Below are 7,683 nucleotides of genomic sequence, written 5' to 3' on the forward strand. Positions count from 1 at the left end.
ATTAAATAATAGCCATTACACAGTATTGTTGGAGCGCTAGGGGGGGGGGAAGGAACGCCACCCGTACCCTGCCTCTTCCAAGCCGACAATTTTAGGCGAGGCCGCAGGCTTTGCACGCTACTAGGCCTCGACACCCACCACGCCACTCTGAGGTAAATTCATCAAAGTTTTTCCTACTCTTCACTACACCCCCACCACAATGTGTGCTATTAATATTACTTTTAAACCCAACGCGCCAACAATCGATTACTTTAATGTTCACTGTACAAATACTCATTAAGCTGGGTGAGCGTACTGCCAGTCTATCATGTACACTGTAGCCTGCTTATTAAGCTCGGTGAGCGTACTGCCACTCTATCATGTACACTCTAGCCTGCTTATGAAGCTGAGTGCCTGTACTGGCAGTCTATAATGTGGACTCTTGCCTGGTTATTATAATCGATTCTTTATATGTTCTTTGTACAAACAGTCATTAAGCTGCTTGAGCGACCCCAGTTCGATTCCAACTCACGCCCACCACCGCTGACGATAATTTGAAACGGACCTGGCCCTCCCCTAGGTCCACTCAGCCTCAAAAGCGTAACTGCTGTCGTGTGTGAACATCGTCACTGGGGAGACAAAGGCGGCGGGGCATCGTGGATCCAAGTCCCCGGGCGAAGCCGGGTCATGTGTATGTGTGTTTGTGTTTATGTGTATGTCTGTGTGTCTCTATGTATGTGTGTATGTATGTGTATGTATGTGTTTGTGTGTATGTGTGTGTGTATGTGTAATAAAAGGACTTAGACACTTCTTACTGACTCCGTGTCCTTTATTTGGGGTTCGCGTTCTCCTTCCCACACGGCACTCCTCCTGAGACTCTCTCCCTGGCAGCCCCACATCTGCCTTCGCTCCCGTAGCCTTCCACGCTCCTGCAGCTCCGCTGCAGGCTCTTGGTGCAGCCCTCCGGCTGCCCCCACAGCAGCTCCATCGCTGCTCCCTGTTCCTCCGTGCGTGGCGATCTCGCCACCTCCCCAGTTAGCCCTTCGTGGCCTCTATGGCTACCTCGCCATCTCCAACCTCAATCCTCCATTCTCTCTTCCACCCCGCTGGCTGGCACCGTCATGAGCCCCTCAGCCACCAGGCTGAGGCACGGCGACCACCCAACGTGTTCACCACCCTTCACTCCCCCGACTGCCCCCAGATAGCTTCCTGTCTCCCCGCTATAACTTCTCCCCCACGTCACCCTGACTCCTCCCTCTCGGATCGTCATATCCGCCCCGCCCATTTACGCCCGCATTACACTACCCTCCCCCGTAGAGAAAATCCCAGCCGTCCTCGGCTGAAACAGAACAAAATAATGCGGGCGAAGGCATCACAATCAGGAGTCCCCCAGACACAACGGAGATTATAACAACAACAACACAAGCAACGAAAGGGGAGGTATCAGGAACTGGAACAGAACACCGGCCTGTCCTCCGCACAACAACAACAAGAATAAGAATGGCACAATGAACAAAAACGGCAACTGACACGCAAGAACGGCCAACGCGCACAACCCAGAAATGTGATGTTTTAGTGCGTGTCCATGTTGCAGTTCCATCCGCTCGGCTCAAGTCCAACGTCAAAGAGCAAGTGGTAGAGCAGAACGACGAACGGTGCTCAATTGCTCCTTCAAGTCCTCATCCAGCTAGCACACCAGGTAACACCCAGTGCGACGGGAGCTGAAGAATCTGTGACGAGAAGGAGAATCCAATCCCCTGAGGCACAGCACAACAACGCACATCCGCATGTCGTACACGACAGCCACCCGGCCTCAGGGTAGTGGAGATGATGTAAATCCAGCCCGCTTAAAAAAAACTCCCCATAAATACCCAAAATAACGCAATGGATGCCCCAGTATTTACATTTTAACAACAATATTATTTACACGTCAACAACAACAACAAAATTTTCTGCTCTTACCCACCAGCAGTCCTCCCTTGAGGACCAGCACAGACATCGCACGTACACAGCATGTACCCACGGTCACTCTCAGCAACCCAACAAAACGCCTAATCGCACACCCTCGCGTGGAGAGAGCCACGCTCCCCAGCGGTAATGTTTAACTCGCCCTAACCCCCACCGTGGTCGTCAACCCACAGCAACATCCACTGACCATACTCTCAGCTAGTGCAATTTCGGGGATGAGCAGCAACTCGGCCACGCTCCTCCCTTACTATCCCATCAGAGATGGACACACACCAGCCTCGTATAGTCCGATGCTTCATAGCCCAGGGAAGGTTCATCCCCCAGCAATGCCAGACCCCCTGTACTCCCCCCACGGGGCAATGTTCTCTTATAGAGACAATAACACCCTAACCCAGATCCCGTGAGCCCCCGGCACACCAGGTTCAGTCTGCCACCGCACAACTGAACCATGACTCCCCGAGCCATATGAGCACATGGCCCATTAGTTTAAGACATACCACGGAGGTTTCGCCTCCGGGCTGTCAGGTCAGCCATCAGCCATAGCCCGATGTGACCACAACTCGTGCATCACCCAATCAACAATGGCAGGCATAACAGATGGAATATTTGCCCCACCCCGGTTTTTCCCGCGCGCTCAAAATGGCGTCCCCCTTCGCCCAGCGCGTTCGCGCAATCTCTCGCGCGCACTCAAAATGGCGGCCCTTTCCGCAAAGCGCATCGTCGCCATACCCCGCGTGCGCGCAAAATGGCGGCCCAACGTGCGAACACGTGGCCAGAAAATGGCGGCCCAACGTGCGAACACGTGGCCAGTTTTCTCCATTCGTGCACCCCAGCTTCCCTATGCTGGGGGTCACAAAATGCATCCCCCGTCTTATTGTAACAACCCCAACAACGATAGACGCACAGCCCCAGCTTGCTGCGCGCAGCAGTCATATCGGGGAATTTTTAACCAATATTTTACCAACCACATTAGTTACACAACCCAACTCGCCAAGCAACTCGTGGCTGCATGCGATCAACCGAATACGCGACGCCACTTGGCGCCAATTTACGGTCCCATTAGCATTAACCTTTGAGACACCCACAACGGCGTCATCACGCACCCTCAAAGCGCGCTCTCTCTCTCAAAAAGCGCAATTACCCATAATATACACGAAATCTCGTGTGCACAACACCAATACAACCGAATTTTAGGGTCCCCCTCTATAATATACACGCAATCTCGTGTGCACAACACCAATACAACCGAATTTTAGGGTCCCCCTCTATAATATACACGCAATCTCGTGTGCACAACAACCATACAACCAATTATTTGGGTCCCCCTCGAATTTGTTACCAATTTCCAACAGGTACGCACAATATAATAACAATCCCAATTCCAATAATCAACCACTGCATCGCACCCCATAACCATACAGAACGGTATAACAGCACATGCAATCAGCATATCGCGATCACACGCGCACATTTAAGCACAATAGCAAGCAGATCTGCAGGCAACCAACACACCATTAATCCTGTCGTAACTTTGCAGCAACAACACAATTATTCTCTCTCTTGCAACAATCGCATCGCACACAGCACCTCGCAGCACAATACACCAAAAAAAAATATTTTTTTTTTCCCAATTAAGCCCATCACACAAGGTAACCCACAAATAATACAGCGCAAGATACCCGACGCTCCCAAGTTAATAATTAACTTCACCATCAAGATAACAACTCCACGCAGCAGCGCACCCACACAATTTGACACTCAGCAAATACAGCAGACTCTCCGTCCATTCTCAACACACGCACACACTTATATTGACACCAAGCAACAAGCAGATAGCGCGTTCATCGTTATTACACACATATACACACAGTCCGAACCGCGCTCCGCACAATCGAGTCATAAGAGAAAACCAAAATAGCCCCCCGGCCCTCGAAAGATGAGTGAGGTGTGTGTTAAGGCCGGGTGCGTATCGTTATGACTCGCCCGGGGCTGCAGCAAGAAGAGGACGGCAGGGTGGCAACTTGAGACGCCTCGCAGAACTCGTTCGGCGACTTGACGGCTCCGTTGTCACGCACCCGAGCCAGGACGGGAAGCTCCCGCCCCAGCAGCTGCAGCATCGGCGTCTTCTCCTCGCAGCACCCCCTCGAAAAACAGCAGCTCACAGCAGGCTCTCACCCCGCGGCACCTCCAGATGGCAGCGCAAGGCTGCCTCTCCGCCGCGATGTTGAAGATGGCGGCGTCCTCCCGCCGCGGTGAAGACAAGATGGCGGCTTCCCGCCGTTTCTCCCCTGCCACGCCCAAGATGGCGTCTTCGTGCCACGTGGCAATGGCGCTGGCAGCGCAGGAAAGGCAGAGGCCTGCGGATCACCACCGGGCCTCCCCGACGTCGTCCTCGGCGTGGTGAACTCACACAGTTGGCATCCTTCGGCACAGACAGGTCCACCGACGCGGCGACACCTTGCTCACCCGGACCCGTACTCGTTCCAGAACGGATCTCCTCTTCCATCGCAGGCAGGTCCACTGTCTGAGGAAGGTCGTCGTCGTCGGATGATGTAGCAGGAATATTTTTTTTTCTTCTTTCTCTCAGTTGTTTTGAGATGCCGTTTCACTTCTGACTCCAGTGTAATAAAAGGACTTAGACACTTCTTACTGACTCCGTGTCCTTTATTTGGGGTTCGCGTTCTCCTTCCCACACGGCACTCCTCCTGAGACTCTCTCCCTGGCAGCCCCACATCTGCCTTCGCTCCCGTAGCCTTCCACGCTCCTGCAGCTCCGCTGCAGGCTCTTGGTGCAGCCCTCCGGCTGCCCCCACAGCAGCTCCATCGCTGCTCCCTGTTCCTCCGTGCGTGGCGATCTCGCCACCTCCCCAGTTAGCCCTTCGTGGCCTCTATGGCTACCTCGCCATCTCCAACCTCAATCCTCCATTCTCTCTTCCACCCCGCTGGCTGGCACCGTCATGAGCCCCTCAGCCACCAGGCTGAGGCACGGCGACCACCCAACGTGTTCACCACCCTTCACTCCCCCGACTGCCCCCAGATAGCTTCCTGTCTCCCCGCTATAACTTCTCCCCCACGTCACCCTGACTCCTCCCTCTCGGATCGTCATATCCGCCCCGCCCATTTACGCCCGCATTACATATGTATGTGTGTTTTTTTTATGTCTTTATGTGTATGTCTGCGTGTCTCTATGTATGTGTGTATGTACGTGTGTGCATGTGTTTGTGTGTATGTATGTGTGTGTCTATGTATGTGTGTGTCTATGTATGTGTGTGTATGTGTGTGTATGTATGTGTGTTATGTGTCTGTCTGTGTCTGCATGTATGTGTGTGTGTATTGTGTATGTGTTTGTGTGCATGTATGTGTGTGTTTGTGTGTATGTGTATGTCTGTGTGTATGTGTTTGTGTGTATGTGTGTGTATGTATGTGTGTGTATGTGTTTGTATGTGTTTGTGTGTTTACGCTCGCATTACACAAATGTGTTGCTGGTCTAAGGCGTTCCTCGCACAGCATTGCCGCTTTATTATTTCAGTCGTTTACTGCCTTACGCACCCTGAAAGTCGTGTGTGTCTGCAGCAAGCGCGTGTATGTGTACCTATGGACGCGCGCGCGTGTGTTGTGTAGGGGGAACGGTAGTGTAGTGCTTAGCGTGCTGTCTGTGTCTGTGTGTGTGTCTGTGTGTGTGTCTGTGTGTGTGCGTGTGTGGTGTGTGGGGAGCGGTAGTGTAGTGCTTAGCGTGCTGTCTGTGTGTCTGTGTGTGTGTGTGTCTGTCTGTGTCTGTCTGTGTGTGTCTGCGTGTGTCTGTGTGTGTGTCTGTGCGTGTGTGGTGTGTGAGGAGCGGTGGGTGTAGTGCTTAACGCTACGCTGCGCTACCAACCCGGCGAACCGAGTTCGATTCCCGCTCACGGCCACCACCGGTGACGATTATTTGAACCTCCCCTAGGTCGACTCAGCCTCAAACGAGTAACTGGTGTGGCGTATTAACATCGGCACTTGGGAGACAAAGGCGGCCGGGCGTGGTGGATCCAAGTCCCGGGCGAAGCCGGGTAGTACAGCTAGTATATATATAAAAAGAAATCCCACAGAACTGCTTATACGTTCATAAAATATCTGTATTTTACATGAGGGGCATACCTGTGTATGCTCTGCAAAGAGGATCACTCACATATCAATCACACCTTATGTTTTATTTCCCACGGCTAGATAAACCTGGTTAAGTAAGCAAGCAAAGACACACGCGATGTTTTATACAGTCATTGGTAATAGTGAAGCACATTACAGTAATATTAAAATTAACGTTTTGAAGATCGCAAGAGTAGCAGGAGAAGCATTCCAAAGCCACCCTTAACAGCTCCCTTCTTCTTTATGAACCTAACCCAAGGCTCGTTCCTTTACGTGCAGCCAACGAGTGATGGCTGCTTGTGCATTGGGGGAAGTGCAATTTCCACATGAGCATTGGTTATCGCTCATGCATGTTGATGTTTTTTTGGTATGCATTCGGCACGTGACGTCTGTTTTGATTTATGCGTGAGCTATCGGACTTTTCAACGTCCGCATTCATTAGCTGCATGACTTGCTTTTGAGGACTGTCAGAATATGTATGCACTCGTTTTTCAATTGTAATGCTCACAACAGTGTCATTACACTGTTAGGCGTAATGCACTAATTTATGTTGAGCGGTTAATTGTTTTAATGTAATTATTTTTCTTCTAGCGTAATTACTTCCTTGAAGAAAATTGAACACGATTGGTGAAATGCCATGTGGTGTTTGAGCTAAACCAATATTTTGATCAATAAGCTGTCAACTGCTGTATGTGAAGCCTAATTTCACCTACAGTTTGGCTTATCCCACTATGTATGGTATTTGTTTTCAACTAAAATAACTGCTGAAATATACAGAGCTCCATAATGTTGGCTATTCCAAATGTAGATTTTCAATGCTTAGCATTGGTGGTCTACGAGGTGTGAATTTTGTCCACAAAGAGTGGAGGTGGTGGGGGTGATGGGGGTGGGGCTGATGGGGGTGAGGGTGATGGGGGTGATGGGGGTGGGGGTGATGGGGGTGATGAGGTGGGGGTGATGGGGGTGGAGGTGATGTTGGTGATGGGGTGGAGGTGATGGGGGTGGGGCTGATGGGGTGGGGGTGATGGGGGTGGGGGTGATGGGGTGGGGCTGATGGGGTGGGGGTGATGGGGGTGGAGGTGATGGGGTGGGGGTGATGGGGTGGGGGTGATGGAGGTGGGGGTGATGGGGATGGGGCTGATGGGGATGGGGCTGATGGGGATGGGGCTGATGGAGGTGGGGGTGATGGAGGTGGGGGTGATGGGGTGGTGGTGATGGGGGTGGGGGTGATGGGGGTAATGGGGGTGGGGATGATGAGGCCAAAAGACCTGCGGCTGTATTCCGTCCCAATCTTGGTATATATTTCTTTTTTGTGCCGATATGAATTATTACCAACGTGCCCATGTAGCAGCATAAACGATTCACTTAAAATGAATCAATGCTGCCGTGATGTAACTCAATTGATTTTGATAATGTTGATGTGTTGTGCAAAACTAGCTACTACTGGCCAAGACTACAACCATTGGAACCTCATTGGCCAAGACTAATTAGATAATCTATCGAAATTGAAAGAAATCAAAATAACTTGAACCGTTCAGATAGCTACCGTCTTAGTGCTGCGTGGAAGCGAATCATCAAATAACACATTATTGAAATGCAGCGCACTTCAATAGGGATT

Source organism: Lethenteron reissneri, chromosome 19 (assembly GCF_015708825.2).
Source record: "Lethenteron reissneri isolate LAM-NWPU_2019-01 chromosome 19, ASM1570882v1, whole genome shotgun sequence".
Classification (NCBI taxonomy): domain Eukaryota; kingdom Metazoa; phylum Chordata; class Hyperoartia; order Petromyzontiformes; family Petromyzontidae; genus Lethenteron; species Lethenteron reissneri.